At 45.7% G+C, this 18,406-nt stretch overlaps 1 protein-coding gene across 2 annotated transcripts in view; it reads left to right on the top strand.

Annotated features, from left to right (window-relative positions):
• The window catches only part of FRMD4B (FERM domain containing 4B), a 198,167-nt gene that overhangs the window by 51,313 nt on the left and 128,448 nt on the right, over nucleotides 1-18,406 (top strand). The window contains exon 1 of one of the 2 annotated variants that reach the window (XM_073351064.1): nucleotides 662-798. The exons of the other annotated variant lie outside the window; for it this stretch is intronic. The gene's annotated coding sequence lies outside the window, so the exon portion shown is untranslated. Of the gene's footprint in view, nucleotides 1-661; nucleotides 799-18,406 lie in introns of those variants that run through there. 2 annotated transcript variants of the gene reach the window in all.

The following is an 18,406-nucleotide window of genomic DNA, read 5'->3' as shown; positions in this document are numbered from 1 at the left end:
TGAATGTGGGAAGGGGACATGAGCGATGTAGTGGCATTATGGAGAGTGGCAACTTGGAAAGTCTGATGCATGGGTGGGGATTTCAAGTGTCTGTTGGTGCTGTCGGCCTTTTGAAGAACAGTAGGCTAGAAATTGGGTAGTGTCCGGGTTTAAGGAACTGCTTGTCAAGTGCCTCTTTACCCATCCTGCTTCTGTTTTCATAACCAGTGTTACTAAATTTAGGCAGGACATGTTTCTTTAAGGGATCTGCTTAGTTTTGACTTCTGTAATTAGCTAACATGTACATTTCTGTTCCATTAGATTAATGCATGAAGTGGAGTAAAGAACTGTGCATAGATGAAGTTAAAAGACATTAAGCAAATCTGGTTTTGTATCTCCAATGAACTGAAACATACAGCCGGAGAAAATGCTGGACTGTAGACCACTCGGGGACGTTAACAGGGAACAATGGCACTGTTTCATTTGTGTAGAAATATCTTAGCAGTAACGCTCGTTTTATATACCACTCTAATCTGTAGTACATAGCTGGTTATTGCCAGTCTCAGATGGGGAGGGTTGTTCTGGAGAGTTTCAGGAATGAACTGAAAACAGCACATTGGGAGGGTGGATGAGGTTTTTTTCCCCCTGAAGAAAAATTGAAATTTTGTCGTCTTTGCTGTAGCGCTTCAAGAAGGATCTGGCTAGAGCAGAGGAAGGCATGAAAGACTTAGAAGGATGAAATCGGTGCATAGTAATGGAAAACTGAAGGATATTACAGAGAGGATTAAATAGAGACGGAAGGCTGTGCCCGAGCTAAAGGTAGGAACCAATACAAAACCTTCACCTTGTAAAGGCCTATGGTATCATGTCAGTGATGTGATCACCAATGAAAAATAAGGTTATTAAGCTAGAGATACAAGAAAAGTTCTGAAAATCTAATGGTCCAAGCCAGGCATTTCATATTAGTCCATCATTCAGGCGAGTCAGTGATACAGGATCCTTCTAGGAGCGCATGGTGAAGTGGGTGACCACGTTCCCTGGATTCCAGTAATGCTTGTCGTAATAAAGCAGCTGTCGGTGAAATGCAGCAAAGCACAAACGGGTGTAATGATGCTACCCACAACAAGGGTTGGTGTGATTCCTTGCTGTGTAAAGTGGCATGCGTGATATGCTTCTCTATGCACTCAGAGGATTGTGGATTAATTCTCATTGGGGGGGAAATGTGGAAAATCGACCTAGTGAGTCTTTAAGTTTGCAAAAAATTACACTGTAGTCCCAGTGAAATCAAGTTTTGCCATTGCTCTCAGTGAGGCCAGGAACGGGGCCAGTGGCTGCTTCCTGTGTTCTGTGATGCAAAAAATATATTGAGTTTGTATTGAGACCAGCCTCTCCTTCAGTACAGTTATATAGTGTTGAAATCCTAGCGATCTGTTATCTTGTTCTGGGCTTATGTGCATTAAATCAGATATGCAACAAAGAGCATCAATTCACTTTGCCTCCCCCCAAATGCACATGGGAATTAATGTAGATTTTAAAGATGCAGAACAAAACATAGAAAATTATTCTCATAGATCAAAAGACAGCCTGTACAAAATGTGCTCATAAATGCTGGAAATTCTCTTTCCTCCTGTATGAAGACAGGAGACTGTAGTTAGTAATTTACTACAAAGTGATGCTGGTTTTCTTAGTTATTCTGTATTCTCTCCAGGTAGGTATATTGTGTTCATTATTGGAAGGCAGGCATGATATCAGATGAGGGTAGAGTATTTAGGTAGGGAAAGTGGGTGTCATTTGGGGGGGACCCCTGCCTACTGACTTTGGACCTAGCTCCATAGCTGAAAGAGGAAGACGTACCCATATCTAAAACTCAAATAAAAGAGCCAGAAGAGAAAAATCAGAGTTTAGAGAGGTTGGACTATCTGACTTCTGTGGGTCCTACAGGAATTACAAAATTCTAGTCTCTATTTGTTCTTGCATTTCTAATGAGCGAGTTCCTGTGCCCTTCGAAAACTTTGGGTGCGGTTCTTGAGTCCCACCAAGCTACATTTTCCACAGGGCTGAGGAGGGAGCAAAAACAGATGAAAAATGCCTGATCCAGAGGGTAACCAGGGGCTGAGCTGGCCCCAGCATAAATTAGAGGTAGCTTTCCTCTATTCTGGTTGCAAAAGTCCCCGGCGGCTGTCCTGCTGCCTTCAGGTCACTGAAGCATAAGGTGCTTTTCCGCTTCTCATGCTCCAGGAATTTCCCTACTTTAGGGGGAGCCCCGCAATTGCTCACTTAGGTCAGCTTTCTGGCCCCTTTAGGTCATGTGAGTGATGAAGGGAGGCCGCACTGGGGGAAGACTGTCTCTCCCATTGTGTCCTCTTGCAAGCTTCTAGCCTGGATAGTTTTCCTCCCCAAGTGAAAAAAATCTTCTAAAACTTCAGAAGTTGCAGCAGACATTGAGAGGCAAGGCAAAGTGGAGGCCAGGAGTGCAGTGATTGTATACCCCATGTATGGACACAAGACGTCACTCTGTGAAGATAAAGTCAGACAAATGTTTCCACGAAGGGTCACCTACATCTACACCAAATAATGTCTGCAGTGAGGATTCTCCTTTGTTTCCATGTGAGATGACCCATGTTCAACAAGGAACTGAAGTCTTGTGCAAAAGATGAGATAGCCACTGACCTCTTCACGATGCGCTGAATTCTGAGGTCCTTCGTCAGAGAACCCACTTTCCAATCTAAAGGTGCCCAATGCCCTTGACAGTGTGATCCCAAGCAACTTGTCCAGGGTCACACAGGAAATCTGTAGTGGAGCCAGTAAATTGAAGCCAGGTCTCCCACGTTCCAGATTAGTACCCTCCCCGCTGGACCATCTGTCCATCTCTCTCCTGTATGCTAGGATAGCTGAGGGTAGAATTGACTCTAAAATCAGGCATGAGGATGGGAGTAAACGGCACCGGAGCAGATTAACCCTGGGTACGTCTACTCTGTGGTTTAAAACCTTCAGTAGAAAGTATCTGAGCCTGGGCACTCGCACTCTGGTGCTGAAACTGCAGTATAAATGTTCGGGCTGGGGCTGGGGCTGGGGCTCGGGCTCTGAAACCCACCCTCCTGCCTCGGCTTCAAAACCAGAGCCCAAACATGTGAGCTGCTGTTCTTGTGTCCTAGCATGAGCCCCTGAATCTGTCCACCTGGGCTCTGAGACTTGCTGCCACGGGTTTTGAAATGCACTGGAACTGTACCCTTGAAGGCTGAGTGGAAGCAGTGGGATTTGAAGAAGGGGCTGCCTGAGGAAAAGACACATTTAGAATTAGGAAGAGATACAAAGGCAGCATTAGAGAAGACTTTGTGGAAAGTAGCCAGCTTGCAGCTCTAAATGAAATGCAATGTCAGGTGGATATCTAACCTAGCATTAGTGAGAGTCAAGCCCAGGTAAGATTTGGGATTGGTATTGCCTTGAATTTTAATTGAAGTGTTTCTCTGGTGGTCACTGTCTTAGCTGAGACACCAGGTACTGAACCAGGAACCCCACAGCTAAAAGCAGGAGCTATTTAGGCTTGAGCTGAAGAGCCAGAGTGCACTCTCTGGGGCTGTTGCAGACTCACCTTTGCAGATCACCAAAGCGGGGCACTTGTAACACACTCACCGGAGCGCTACACTCCCTTTATTCTCTCTCCTTTAGCAGGAACAGTTCACCATCTTAGTTCCAGACAGAGAAGTGGGGACTTGGGATGGGTCCAAGGTTTGGGGTTTCTTTTACACACAATCCCTTAGAAGTATACTTTATCATTAGACCAGCAGAGGGAGCTGTATGAATAGCATAGTTACTAGCCAGCATCTTCCACTGTGGGAATAGGAAGAGTAACACATTCAGCCCTCCTTGCGGCAGAAGATATTTGGCCCATCTGCTGGCCCAGCTCACCTATGCAGTAGCGCTCCAGTCTGATTCCCTGCCAGCTGGCTAGTCCTATGGTGTTCACTTGAACAATAATTGAAAGGAGAGAAGCTAGGTGTTATATAGCAACCTCAGCCCCATCTCTTCTCACACTGTCCTAGGTAGCTTAGTTACGAGCTGAGATCCTTCAGAATCCTGCGGACATGAAAGTTGAAAGCTAAAATTAATGGGTGTTTATCAGTACAAAAGGTTTCCTCTCCCCCCACCCCACTCTCCTGCTGGTTTATGGCTGACTTAGAACAACGCTTCCTCAGCTCTCGTCCCCTAAAGCCCCTACTCTGCTTGCGCTATATTGATGACACCTTCATCATCTGGACCCATGGAAAAGAAGCCCTTGAGGAATTCCACCATGATTTCAACAATTTCCATCCCACCATCAACCTCAGCCTGGGTCAGTCCACACAGGAGATCCACTTCCTGGACACTACAGTGCTAATAAACAATGGTCACATAATCACCATCCTATACCGGAAACCTACTGACCGCTATTCCTACCTACATGCCTCCAGCTTTCACCCTGACCACACCACACGATCCACTGTCTACAGCCAAGCTCTGCGATACAACCGCATTTGCTCCAACCCCTCAGACAGAGACAAACACCTACAAGATCTCTATCAAGCATTCTTACAACTACAATACCCACCTGCGGAAGTGAAGAAACAGATTGACAGAGCCAGAAGAGTTCCCAGAAGTCACCTACTACAGGACAGGCCTAACAAAGAAAATAACAGAACGCCACTAGCCGTCACCTTCAGCCCCCAACTAAAACCCCTCCAACGCATTATCAAGGATCTACAACCTATCCTAAAAGATGACCCAACACTCTCTCTCATCTTGGGAGACAGGCCAGTCCTTGCCTACAGACAACCCCCCAACCTGAAACAAATACTCACCAGCAACCACGTACCACACAACAGAACCACTAACCCAGGAACCTATCCTTGCAACAAAGTCCATTGCCAACTGTGTCCACATATCTATTCAGGGGACACCATCATAGACGTAATCACATCAGCCACACTATCAGAGGCTCGTTCACCTGCACATCTACCAATGTGATATATGCCATCATGTGCCAGCAATGCCCCTCTGCCATGTACATTGGTCAAACTGGACAGTCTCTACGTAAAAGAATAAATGGACACAAATCAGACATCAAGAATTATAACATTCATAAACCAGTCGGAGAACACTTTAATCTCTCTGGTCACGCGATTACAGACATGAAAGTTGCGATATTACAACAGAAAAGCTTCAAAACCAGACTCCAGCGAGAGACTGCTGAATTGGAATTCATTTGCAAATTGGATACAATTAACTTAGGTTACCTTGCATAATGACTTAGCCACTCCCAGTCTCTATTCAAGCCTATTTCCCCTTGTTTTTTCCTCCACCTCCTCTCCCTCTCCCCCCCACCCCTTCCTCAGACGTTAAACCCTGGATTTGTGCTGGAAATGGCCCACCTTGATAATGGCCACACACATTGTAAGGAGAGTGATCACTTTAGATAAGCTATTATCAGCAGGAGAGTGAGGTGTGGGGAGAGAGAACCTTTTGAAGTGATAAACACCCATTTTTTCATGATCTGTGCGTATAAAAACATCCTCACTGCATTTTCCACTTTTATGCATCCAATGAAGTGAGCTGTAGCTCACGAAAGCTTTTGCTCAAATAAATTGGTTAGTCTCTCAGGTGCCACAAGTACTCCTTTTCTTTTTGTGAATACAGACTAACACGGCTGCTACTCTGAAACCTAAAATTAATGAATGTTTTCTCCTGTGCTGGATTTAGTCTTTAATTCACACAAGTCCCACCCAAATCTCAGTTTAAAAAATTAGAGACTGGAAACTTTGACTTGTTCAAGGTAGTTGTTGTTTGTTCTTTCTCCTATGATTATAATTGAGACAGTTTCTTAATGAAATACTGATGGAAATCCTTGGACTATTTAGAGATGAAACAGCTCATATAAATGTGCTCTGGCACGATGAGTAAACAGCTGGAAAATGTGCCTCTCCTGCAATATTCCAATGGTATGAAGCATCATCAAGAGCTATTCGGCAGGGTGGCATTACTACAGCTCTGTAGTATGCCGAAAGGAATAGGAAAGTAAATCCCCTCTATCATCACTGTGAGTTCCCATATTGGGAAACAGACGGTGCTCTTCTACGATTGTACCTGGTATGAGACTACTGCATAATTTATCAGTATAGAAACATGAATTGTATTACAGTGACTGCTGTGTTCTCAGTCTTGTGTTTTGTTTTTTTTGTTTTTTTTTTTACATTTGATATACCAATGGCCAGGCTAAAATTGAATTATATTTAGCTAATTCCCCTCCCTCCACATACACTGAGGTTCAGGTAGTACCAGCCATGATTTACTAGAAGAATGCCTGAATATATGATGCCCTTACCATTCCTCCAGTGAAACCCTAAATCACATTCATGAGTTGTGCTCGGAGTCTCATTCTGAAGGTGCTGGTTGCTCCCTGGAAGGTACTGAGTGCTCTTAACACCCCCTAGACTTCAGTGGACATTTAAGGGTACTCAGCCCCTTGCCAAAATGCAGTCTAAGAACTATGTAGGATCAGAAAGAGGGTCACAGCCACTGATATCCCGTACTATACTTCGTTCTTCCTGCGTCTCTATTCCTTTTGTGCCCATTGCAAGACTCGACAATAAGGTAAAACAAGACGGGAGGCCATGAATAAGGGTGATGTAAAGCCAGTGGTCTTCCATCTCCTCTCTAGCTGTAACTGGGAGTCCCCTCCCATGTATCCATATGGGTTGTGCAGAGTAGAGTAGTCTTGATCCCATTAGCAGCCCCTAAGATGAGGACAAGCCGCAGCAAGGCAACCTCTAACAATCTATTCAGACAGCTAATTGGTGAGTGGCAGGTAGTTTTTATAGTGTCCAGTTCCCACCCTCTGAACACATGGAAGGCCTAATAAAAGCACTTAATTTGTTCCCAGACATCCTCTTCCTCCTCCAGATGGCTTCCCGGAGCTGGCCAAGCTCACATAATGCTCTTTCCAAGGAGGATGGGGCGAACACGTTATTCTTATGCAGACTTGGCCAATGAAAATCGCACCTCTTAAAAACAAAACATTGATTAGAATAGCAGCTCGGGCGGCCCACACACCTGTTCTGCATCCCATTGGGTACAAAGAAATACGTGTTTTCTTTTTAAAAGCTCTTCAAACCCCCTCCCTTCCATCCTTTTAAAAAGTCATTTGCCAGCAGGGAGCAGTCAGTTACCCGGGTTTTCCATTCTGTGTGTGAGGAGGGAAAGGTGTGGCTCTGTGATTACCGCTGTGTGGCGATTGTTAGCCAATGCAGAGCTTTTACTTGTATCCATTGTAACACTCATAACAAGCCACTCGCTTGAATGTTTCTAGACTAGCTGCCTAGGCCGTGGGGAGGTTGCGATGTTACACAACGGTCCACAGTGGAGCTGGAGCTGATGAAACTATGGGGAGCCTGAACAGAAAAATATTTCACGTTTAGAATCCTCTCTCTCCTCTGCTCTTCTGCCTGCCTCTGACAAGGCAGCTGCTTTTTGAGTCTACAACAAGAAAGTCTGAAATGCCAACCTAGCGCGAAGCAACGCCGTGTGCTCTTCTCCCTCAGACTGGTTCCATCGGTCCCTGCAGGTTCCCAGACGTTTGGCTTGCTCTTTCCTGTGTCCTGATGAATCATGCGCCACTTTCCCCCTTTATAGCCTGTAAAGAGAGAGGCGAGATTTTCTGTCAGTCAATTTCGAGTTTCTGGCACTGCGCTTCTCCTCCTGTGGTGAGTCTGCCACACCCGCTGTGGTGCTGTTATGACGATCTGGATCTCTGCTACACACCCACACGTTGCCTCAGTTCAGGGATTTACAGTAAAGGCCTGATCCTCCCCCCCCCCCCCTTCAAATCAATGGGAGCCTTGCCCTGACTTCAGTGAGAGCAGAATTGGCCTCAAAGTGCTGCAGGAAGCCAGGCTAAGTGCAGCCTGGCAGCAGGGCAGATGGAGTAGCATCCAAAGGGACATCAGCAGAGGCTCAAGGACTTAAAAATAAATCAGCTTCTATCCCCCAGGCAGGACAGGTGGTAGCAGGTGGAGGTAACTGGGGCGGCCAATTGCTGACGTTCATTGGTGATACTCCATGGCCTTCAGGGGGAGCAGACTGTCCCTCACCCTCCCAGTGTGCCCAATCTTGTATCCGGGTTGCGGTCTGTGCGTAGGACACCTGCCACTTGTTCTTGTTCTGTCACTCTCCCCTGGATCGTTGTTGTATGCTGTTTCAGAGGGGGGAGGCCTCTCTTTCCTCTCTCTCCTTTACGGAGCTGACTCAGCTCATGTTGTCACAATGGCCAGGGGCAGTCAGGACGTCGCCCTCTCCAGTTTCCCTTTCTAACTTCCTTTCTCATTGTTTGTGTTTCAGACGCTTCCAAATGTCACTGTTCCCACTGGAGGTCGTGTCTTATTAAAAAAAAAAAAAAAAAAAAAAAAACCGACTGCGAGGGTCAGTCCTTTCCCTTGCACTGATTTTTCTTTTTTTAATTTTTTTTTGAATGAGTGCTTTAGCTATTAAAGGATTCCTTTGAGCAGCCCTTTGAATAAAAAATATGTACCAGTTTCAGATGTGCACTATAATTGCACTTGTTCATATCAGTGTAGAAAGGGACCCATGATCTGATGTGGCCTAGCCAGGGATTTCTGGAAATTGAGGGGACAGGGAACTAGTCACAGAGTGGTCCCAGATGTCACATCTTAAACTCTAAGACTTAGGCTTAGAGTACTCTTACATTCTATTCCCAGGTATGCCACTTACTTGCTCTGTGACTGTGATGGGCATAAAAATACTTGATATAAGATGGGCATAAAAATACTTCCCTATTTCCAAGCCCTACGAAATGGATGTGATCCCCCTGGAGTATGTGGTTGAAAACCTTGTGTTACTGGAGTTGTTTTTTCTTGCATGGTGAAGCTCCCCGGAGAACGCTGAGATTTGATTTTTTTTAGATGCGTGCTGTACATCAAAGCACTGTTTGTGCCAAAGTGGATCTGCTGTAATAAACAAAGCCTATTGATTCACCACCTTTCTGAATCCTAGATTATCATTGACTTTTTATTCCCCAGATTGTTAAAAGTTCATTCATTTCTGTTAGCAAAGTGCTAACAGAAAGGAGTATTAATTGCCCTAGGAATAGGTAATACCATTTTTAATCACTCTTGCTTGCAATCTTATCATGCATGCCCACTGCGTATACAATGCACTCACAAAATGCATTGTTTGGTATCGCTCAGAATATTTTTGGTACTGGCAGCTTGCTAGAGTCTATGCCATAAACCTATATCTATCCCTCCGTTTCAACAGTGCTATGTTTGCCCCAATGTATGTCCCTCCTATTGCAAAAATCTTTCTTTTCTAAAAGTTATTTTTTTAAATCTTATATGGGCATGTTATAAGCACCACTGATGTAAGTGGAAAAACTCCCATTGACTTCAGTGGGCATTGGATGACAGCAATATTTGCACCTCTTTCATTCAAACGTGAAAACGTCTCTGAGCAGGGCTTTAAGTTACAGTTGACACTCAAGCAGAGGTGCTTAGGCGTGGTCTACCCAGGAGGGGCGAGCTAAGTCGGTCTAAATTACGCAACTTCAGCTACGAAAATAGCATACGAAAACTGCGGTAGGTTGACTGCTGCTCCTTCCCCGTCAACTCCACCTACGCTTCTTGCTCTGGTGGAGTACCGGAGTTGACAGGAGAGTGCTCGGCGGTCAATTTATCACGTCTTCACTAGACGCGATAAATCGACCTCCGGTGGATCGATCGCTCCGCCGTACATGTAGACGTAGAGGGTGCATGCACAAGGCAAGTACAGTGGCCCAGGAGCAGCTGCTAAACCCTTTCCCAGGATACATTTTGTCCCCCTTCCCTACCCCTTGAACAGACCCATCTCGCTGGCCATTGAGAAGGGAAACAGGGTTATGAACTTGTCTCCTCTTGTGGGGTATATAGTTAAGTATTTATATAATGGTAGCCTCCAAAGGGCACATTTGGGATTGGGACCCCATTGTGCTGGGTGTTGTACAAACACAGCAAGAAACCATCCCTGCCCAGAAGGGCTTGCAATCTGAAATTGCAGATGGAGGGTAGACAGTGGGGATACAACATACAAGCCAATGGATTTGGTGAAGACTTGGTTCAGTTTTGTTAGTCATGTGGATTTTGTTTTCTTTTAGTTGGTAATAGAGGAGGAGATGAAGGGAGAAGGGGAGAAGAAGAGGGGAAGATCAACAGATGCAGTTGTCACCTTCCTAGCCATGATAGTGTTTTGCAGGCACCCTGGTGGAAGTGAGTCTTCAGGAGGGATTTGAAGGAAGAGAAGCTAGCGGCAGTTTGGATTTTATCAGCGTGTTTTCTCCTTGTATAAGGGGTAGCATGGGAGAAAGCACAGAGGTGTTTGAGGTAGTCCCTTGATCATTATGTGGTGGCATGCTGGGGTCAGGATTGGGTCTGACCTTGGGCAGGGATTCCGAGGGAAGAAGAAAACAAAGGCCTTGCATCCTCCAGCTCTGCCGTGTGCTGCGCCGTAACGTCTCATCAAAGGCAGGACCTAGCTCTGAGTTACGCTCATTCTGAAAAGTTCAGCATCCCCAGTTCGTCATCCTGAGAGAATGAATACACCTAGGATATAATTACAGGAGTGAGTCAGCGTTTATTGTCACTCTTAAAAGCCGTGGCAGGAGAGAGTGCTGTATTTTGGGGCTGTTATTTTGTTTTCGTGACTTTGTGTATCTCTCTCTCTCACAATGTTGAATTTAACTGTCTCACTTTCACTTCCTGGTACGGTGTGGTGCTTTGCCCGGTATTTAGATTATGCACAAATTCTACCCCATTTGCCATAGAAACCCAGGAGGGAAACTGAAAATTGAATAAGAAGCCTTTATGCTCATGTGCGTTGGTCTGGATCGATGTGCAGTACCCAGCCAGTTCAACAGCAGAATCCCATGCTATGGCTAGATTATTTTGTTGATGGTGTTTACCCTTGGAAAATCAAATATTTACGCCTACACCCATTTGTCCAGTGGGACCCCAAAGCACATTGCACCCTTAGCTGCACCTACCCCTGCAATGCAACCAGCTCTGGAGGAAAACGTGGCAGCTGTTTAACAGCTCACAGTAATGCTGCACCACAACTGAGGACCAGAAGTGATGGTTACCACCTTCTCCAATTGAAACTGAGGAGGAAGGCAGGTATTTAGGTCTGCCCAATGCCACTCTGCAGGTCGGAATTTGATGAGGATCCTGCACAGAGTCCCAGTGAAGTCTAGAACAGTATTACCAACCCCAAAAGATGAAAAGTCATGAGATTGGGCCCAAAATCATGAGACCTTTTAAAACAAAATGAGAGAGTTGTGTGTGGGCTGCTGTCTGATTTATGAGCTCCCGCTGCCCACTCTCAATAGGAACGTGAAAATTGGTGGTGTCAATTTATAGCGAGCCTTATATAAATTAATTTTGTGTCAACTCCCCACATCAACTCTGTACCTCAGTTCCAAAATCAGTTAATTTTGTGCCTCCCCGCAAGCCCTCACCTCTGCCCCCACCTCCACATCAACTCCACCTACTTAGCCCCATAGCCGTTCTGTGCACCAAAGCTGTTCTGCGCCCTACAGCTCTCCCTTCCCCCCCGTCGCAGGCCTCTGCTCCTCCTGCAGCTGTGGGGGTTCTTCATCCCTTCCCAGGCCTGGTGGTGGGGAGGGCTGCTCCAGGGGCAGTTCGTGTTTGTTCTCTCACACACTCACACTCACCTATTTCCCAGGCTTGGGGGCATCTCCAAGGCATCTCCTTGGGAGGGGGAAGTAAGGAGCGGATCCCCCGCCCCGAAGCTGCATCTTCTTGTCCTTCCCCTCCAAAAATTTCTTCTGCAGAATCCTGAGGGGTTGGAGGAGAGCTCTGGTGTCTGCCTCCTGTAACACCTCTGACTGGCTGCTCTTCCCCGGAGGGCAGGGAAGTGAGGAAGGCAGCCACTTGGAGGGGTTTTCCCCAGGGCAGGTGACAATTGCATAGGGTCTGGAGCTTCTTGTGATCCTGGGACATGCTGCAGCAGGGGCTACGATTGCAATCCTGAGGGTTGGTGACACTGCTATGTAAGAGTTATGGGGCTGGGCCTTAGGCATTGAACGGCTCCATAAAGAGCTTTGGGTGTAAACCGTACCGCCTTCTATCATCAGTTCCCGGGCTCACGATCGCCTGTCCTCCGTATCAGTACTTTCTAAGGAAGGGTAATTCCCATCATGTCAGACCTGCATTTAAACTGCACCCCAGCGAAGACAGTGGAGAGCCATTTGATGCAGGTAGCTAGCCAAATGTGAAAAGGCCAGGGTTGTACAATGGCTATATTCCATTTCTGGGAATAAACAAGGCAGAACATTTGTAATTCCTCTCTTGTGAGGATTTTGACTTGGCTGCAGTCTGGCCTGCTAGGAATCATTTCACGTGACACAGTCAGGCTGGGAAATGGCGTGAACGCCCCATTTGCAGCAGTAGCGTATGATTTTTGTATCCATCCTTGGATTCTGTAATTAAAGAAGTGGAAGCTTCATCATTTTCTGGTGCCCCACCATAAACCCCTCTCCTGCTCCCGCCCCCTCTCCCTGGCCTGGGTGCTCCAACTACCAAAGAGTTTCCGATTTTCCACTCTGCCAAGTCTGACTTTTTTTTTCTTATTTCCTCCAGATGTTAGGGGGAGTGGTGTTAAGTGCAAAATGATTTCCTGTGCCTCTTGAGCTGCCCTGGCAAGTCCAGCTGGGCAACGTGCTGCCTCAAAGCTACAAGAGTTGGGTGTGTTTTGCTGGCTCTGCTCCTCTAAGGGGTTTACGAAAGAGGAAGTGGGCAGGGCAGAATGTGTCTCCCTTGCCGTGCCCTTCTCTAGTGCAGAAACGGATCCTGCCAGAGTGCAGTTAGACCTATAGGTGCATCTAAGCAGAGTCTCTGCCAATTTCAGGATTGCTCCCTGCCACGCTCTAGGACAGGTTTAAAGAAATTAGACAGGGTAAAGGCTCCGTTTCTTTTTCAGACTTGAAGCAGGCAGACTTGCTGAACTGACTGCTGTTTCAAAGTTGACTCGAGGGATTCTCTTCCTAGTGGTGGTGGGTGGGAGGGGATTAGCCTTTGCTAATGAAGGGCAGCGTATTCAGTAGCCTTCTCCCAAGCCATACAAAGATCAGTAAAGACCTTTTCGCGTGGAACACCTGTTAGGAGAGAGTTCATCTGCTACCGGAGTTTTATTTAGACTAATCAAGCTTAGGACCTGGACAGGCTGACAGATTTTCAGGACACTTGCTGTGATGAAGTAAGGAGCTGCAGAGGATTCAGTGGAGAAGAAAAGAGAATTCTCTCCGCACTTGTAGCCTCTGTGTCTTTTTGTTAGTTTTATTAATTCATGCATGCTGTCCTTCTACCCTGCTCTGTGATCACATCAGTTAAGCAGTCCTCTGCACCCAAGGTACTGCAGACAGTGACTCCTATGACTCGGTAGGTGGCAGTCTGCCCTGTGAGTTGGTACTGAGCCAAGCCCGTGAGTGATGTAGGGCTCATTTTTATACAGAGGGCCATGTTCTGCGTTGACTGCAAGGAAACTCATTGGGTCAGAGCCTCAGATGATGAAAATCAGTGGAGCTCCAGGGCTGTTTGGAAAATGGCAAGGCTCTCCCATGAAAATGTATACAAGTGAAAAATATTTGTTTTGTGTTAGAAAATGTTCAGTGTGTTTGGGGTTTTTTTTGTTTTGTTTTGTTGTTTTTGTTTTAAACAAAATAAAAAAATTCATTTTAGTTTGAAACAAACCAATTCAGATTTTGGTTTTTCAAAAACAAGAAAGAGCTTTAGGGGTGCCCCACCCCCATCTCTGTCTTTCCCCCTAGCCCCCCACTCTCCCACTGCAAAGAAAGAAAAACAAACAAAAGGTTTTGAGGTAACATTTTTGACCAGTTCCATTGACATCACTGGAGCTAGGCCAGTTTACTTCAGCCAAGGATTTGGCAGATTGTTTTGAATAGGGTTATGTGTGGTATAAGTCTGGACAGAAATTAGCACATAAAGTTCCAATTCTGCTCTCTATTACCTATTACTAAATTTGGACTACTTCCATTAACAGAGCATTACTGGCCCTTGGTGTAGGTATTGCACTGAAGCTGCAGGGTGGAATGAGGCATATCTTTAAACCTGTTGGTATGGGACTGGAAAAGTGACTGACAGGGAGTTAGACTGGCCATCAGGAAGTTTAGACTTGAAATTAGACGAAGGTTTCTAACCATCAGAAGAGTGATGTTCTGGAACACCAAGGGAAGCAGTGGGGGCAAAAGACACATCTGGCTTCAAGACTTAGCTTGATAAGTTTATGGAAGGGATGATATGATGGGATAGCCTAATTTTGGCAATTAATTGATCTTCAACTATAAGTGGTAGATATGCCCAATGGCCTGTGATGGGACGTTAGATGGGGCGGTATCTGAGTTACTACAGAGAATTCTTTCCTGGGTGGCTGGCTGGTGAGTCTTTCCCACATGCTCAGGGTTTAGCTGATCGCCATATTTGGGGTTGGAAAGGAATTTTCCTCCAGGGCAGATTGGCAGAGGCCCTGGGGGGGGTTTTGCCTTCCTCTGCAGCATGGGTCACAGGTCACTTGCTGGAGGATTCTCTGCTCCTCAAAGTCTTTAAATCTCGATTTGAGGACTTCAGTAGCTCAGACATAGGTTAGAGGTTTTTCGCAGGAGTGGGTGGGTGAGATTCCGTGGCCTGCGTTGTGCAGGAGGTCAGACTAGACGATCATAATGGTCCCTTCTGACCTTAAAGTCTACGCTTCTATGAGAATGTCTGCAGATCATTGCCACGCACTGCAGATCATGTAATAAATGTGAGGGGTTTTTTTTCTAATGTTTAGAGGCAAATACATGCACAGAAATGAGGTATATGTGTGCACAAATGACCAGTTAGATCCCCAAGTTAGGTATGCTAATGAGCACACAATTTTGTGCATAAATTTGTAGAAAGTCAGTCCCTCTCAGTCTTGTATAATATGAGCCTACTTTACAGGAGTTGGTGTTTAAACAGGGCCTGTTTGGGACATTTGGAGGTGTAAATCAACAGGTAGGCAAGTGGCTACAAATTTTCAAAAGCACCTAAATGACTTTTGAAAATGCAGTGTAGGATCCTAAGTCACATAGGCACTTTCGAAAATTCTACTCTGTGTGTGCATGTAATCTACCAACACGTACATCATAACAGAACACTCACTCAATAGTACTAAATTGCACACAAACTTTCTGGAACAGATCCTCAGCTGATATATATTCATGTAGCTCCATGGACTTCAAATGGAGCTATGCCAAATTACTCCCACTAAGGATGGCCCTATGCTATTAGAAAGGCCAGTACCGTTTTATGTCAATTGAGTCAAGGTAACACAAGTTCTCACTTCTCAGACGTTGCAACATTTGAAAATGGGATTAATCCTAATTTGTGAAACTGGAATACACACTGCATCTGTAATTGTTTGAATTTGACCTGGGTTTGTATTCCTTGATATAGCAAGTGTAAAACAATTTCCCTTTCAAGAAATCTGACTTCAGCCTGTTTTACTTTATAAATGTTTAAATGGCAAGACCCTCTATTTCCAGTCAGGAACATTTGATGCCGATTGCAGGGAATTCACATCACTGCATTGTAGGCATAATGCAATAGTTAGGGTTGGTTTTTTTTTAATATACCATCTTTAATTATCACTCTAGTAATATGATAAGCTTATTATTGAAGTCTGGACTGGACCTACATTGTTCTGTCTGATTCAGAAAAACGAGCAGGTCCATAATTGTGTGAGAGTGAGCAGACTGTTGTTAAACCAGCTGATCACATGTTATATACCATTCAAAGGGGATAAGAGACCAAAGAAACATTAACAGTGTGTAGAGGAACATCACTGTCTAGAGACATCAATATCTTACATTTCACACAGCCCTGAGTGGTCTTCTGAAGTAAGGATTGATGGGTGAACCTTCCTGAAGGTTTTGTGGGTTCATTTCAGATATGCACCCCGAAGTTCAGATCCTTGTCCAGTCTGCACAAATCTCTTAGGTATGCAAATCTGGGATGGAAATCTTATAAGAATGTGTCATCTTATGAGGCTTCCAGTAATCCTTGCTTTCAGCTGGGTTAGAAATACCACTAGAGCCAGGCGGTGGGTGGAGGGTGGCTTGGGTTGTGGTGGGGGTGGCTGGCTGGCTGGGAGGGGGTGATATGTGAATACTTCCGCTTCCAGCCCTGGATGTTCTGGGGTAGAGGTTCAGGTAAGCTCTTATTTGACCTTGACCCATTCCTCTTCCCCCCCGCCCCCACACTGTTTTGGATTTGGACTCTGAGAGCATGTGTGGGGTTAATACATGAGAGAGGTATTCTTGATTCTTCTCTCACCCACACTGTGGAGCTACTCCTGCTTTCCACCAGTGTTACTGAGAGTGGAATCAGGCCTAGTTTCTCTAGAGAATGTGGAGTAGGATACTTGTAGGACTGGTAGTAAAGATGTACCAAGTGTTCCCTGACAGCCCTCGCTGATGCACATGGAGGAGGGAAGTGGCCCCATCCCACCCGGGCATGTTCCCTCTGGGGCAGCATGTACTGCTGGCCATGGTAGTCATCCTCATTTGCTCCTCTGATGTCCAAAGTGTCTGCAGCACCATTGTCACTGCCTCCTGCATAGGGCCACGGTGTGGAAGAGTCTTCTGATATCTTCTCTGGTGTCTAGTTCCAGGGCTGTGCTTTCCCTTAGTGCGGTTTGGGTTGCACCCTCCTATGCGTGCAGAACACGTCCCTCTTCCTGGAGCTGGTTATAGCAGGGGATTTAAACCCTGGTGCTGTTGTCAGAGTCAGTCGTGGCTGGTTGCCCCTTTGTTTCACTCTGTCCCCTTTGGACTGGGGAGGTCTAGAGGGATCTTATTTTGGGGGATGCTGTCCCCCTTTCCCAGGAATTCTTCTGCCAGATGCTGTTGGTTCCTAGGGCAGAGGTGACCATTATGAAGACGCAGCTCTTCTTCCACCCTATGCCCACAGTAGTGGTTCATCCACCTTCACAAATGTTGGGGGAAATTGACCCTAGTCTACTGGGTCCATTGTGGCCCTTGGCTCGTTACTGTGAGCAGGGGCCTTTATCAGGTACTAGCAACCAGAGCACGGATGTCTTTGTGTTGAGACAAAGTTCAGGATCTATCTAACCTGTGTGCTATCTGTATTGCTATATAAGTCAGAAACCTGGACCCATCTGAACAACTCTCATGAGGCACCAGGGTGCCGGTTTGAATCGAAATATTTCTGTTTTCAGCCAAAAGACTTTGCTGATAACTCAGTCCAGTTTCAGGGCATGAGCTCTAAACAGAATCTCAAGGCATAGAGCCTGTTTATCCCTAGTTTAGGTTATACTTGACATAAGGAACATCCAATTCAAACTGTACACTTCTCGATGAACACACAGTAGTGTCAGCTCTCGCCATTATCACATTATTTTCTGATTAATATTCATTAATAGGTTCCAAGGCCAAAGGGACCAGTGTGATTATATTATTATTTATTTAGATCATATTTATTGTTTGTATTGTGATAGCACCCAGCAGCTGCAGGCAAGAGCCATGACCCCATTTTGCTAGGCACTGAACCAACACAGGGAAAAAAGATGCCCCAAAGAGCTTGCACTGAAAGTGGATGAAAGTAGGTAGAACTTGGTGTGTAGGCTCCTGTTTCTCTTATAGGCTGTGTTTAAGAGGGGTTACATAATGAAAATGGAGGAAGCTGATAACTTTATTTCTCTTTATCTTTACTAAGCTAATGAGGGATCTGACTGCAGCAAAAGGATTTCTGAAAAAGTTAGTTTCACTTTTGTCTTTGGGTTAATTGCCTTAGTGCGCGCAGCCTGACAAGTGTGTGGGGGGAGGAAGAGAGAGGACGGAAAAGGGTTAGAGAGATGTGACTTAATTAACACACTGCGGTTATCCTCATTCACAGGTAATCCTGCAGTTCTTCCTATGTTTGTCAAAAGTCATTTGAATCCATATTTTACAGGACAAATTCTAAACGAGGTGTCTTTTAAAGTTGTGGGGTGCTGGCTGGCAATGAGAGCTGGCTGGGTTAAAAATTCTGACTCTCCGTTGTTTTGTCGGCATTCACCAGTTGAGTAAAATTGGAACGTTTAACAGAGACAGCCTGACTTTTTTTCCCGAAGTTCTGATGGAGCCCATCCCACCTGCCTGGCTCCTTGGCAGCCCAAGCAACTCCAGGCCAGCCAGCCATGTGGACTGCCTTAGGGCTGCAGATCCTCGGCTTCCAGATTCCGTGGCTTCAGGGTAGTTTGCCTCAGCACTAAGACTCCATCCCCTTTCGTAGAGAATTTTGGGGGTTTGTTCCTAATCTGAATAAAACCAAATTTCAAAACATTGAAATTC

The sequence above is a fragment of the Lepidochelys kempii genome, chromosome 7, assembly GCF_965140265.1.
Source record: "Lepidochelys kempii isolate rLepKem1 chromosome 7, rLepKem1.hap2, whole genome shotgun sequence".
NCBI lineage: Eukaryota > Metazoa > Chordata > Testudines > Cheloniidae > Lepidochelys > Lepidochelys kempii.
This window is presented reverse-complemented; position numbering and strand designations above follow the sequence as displayed.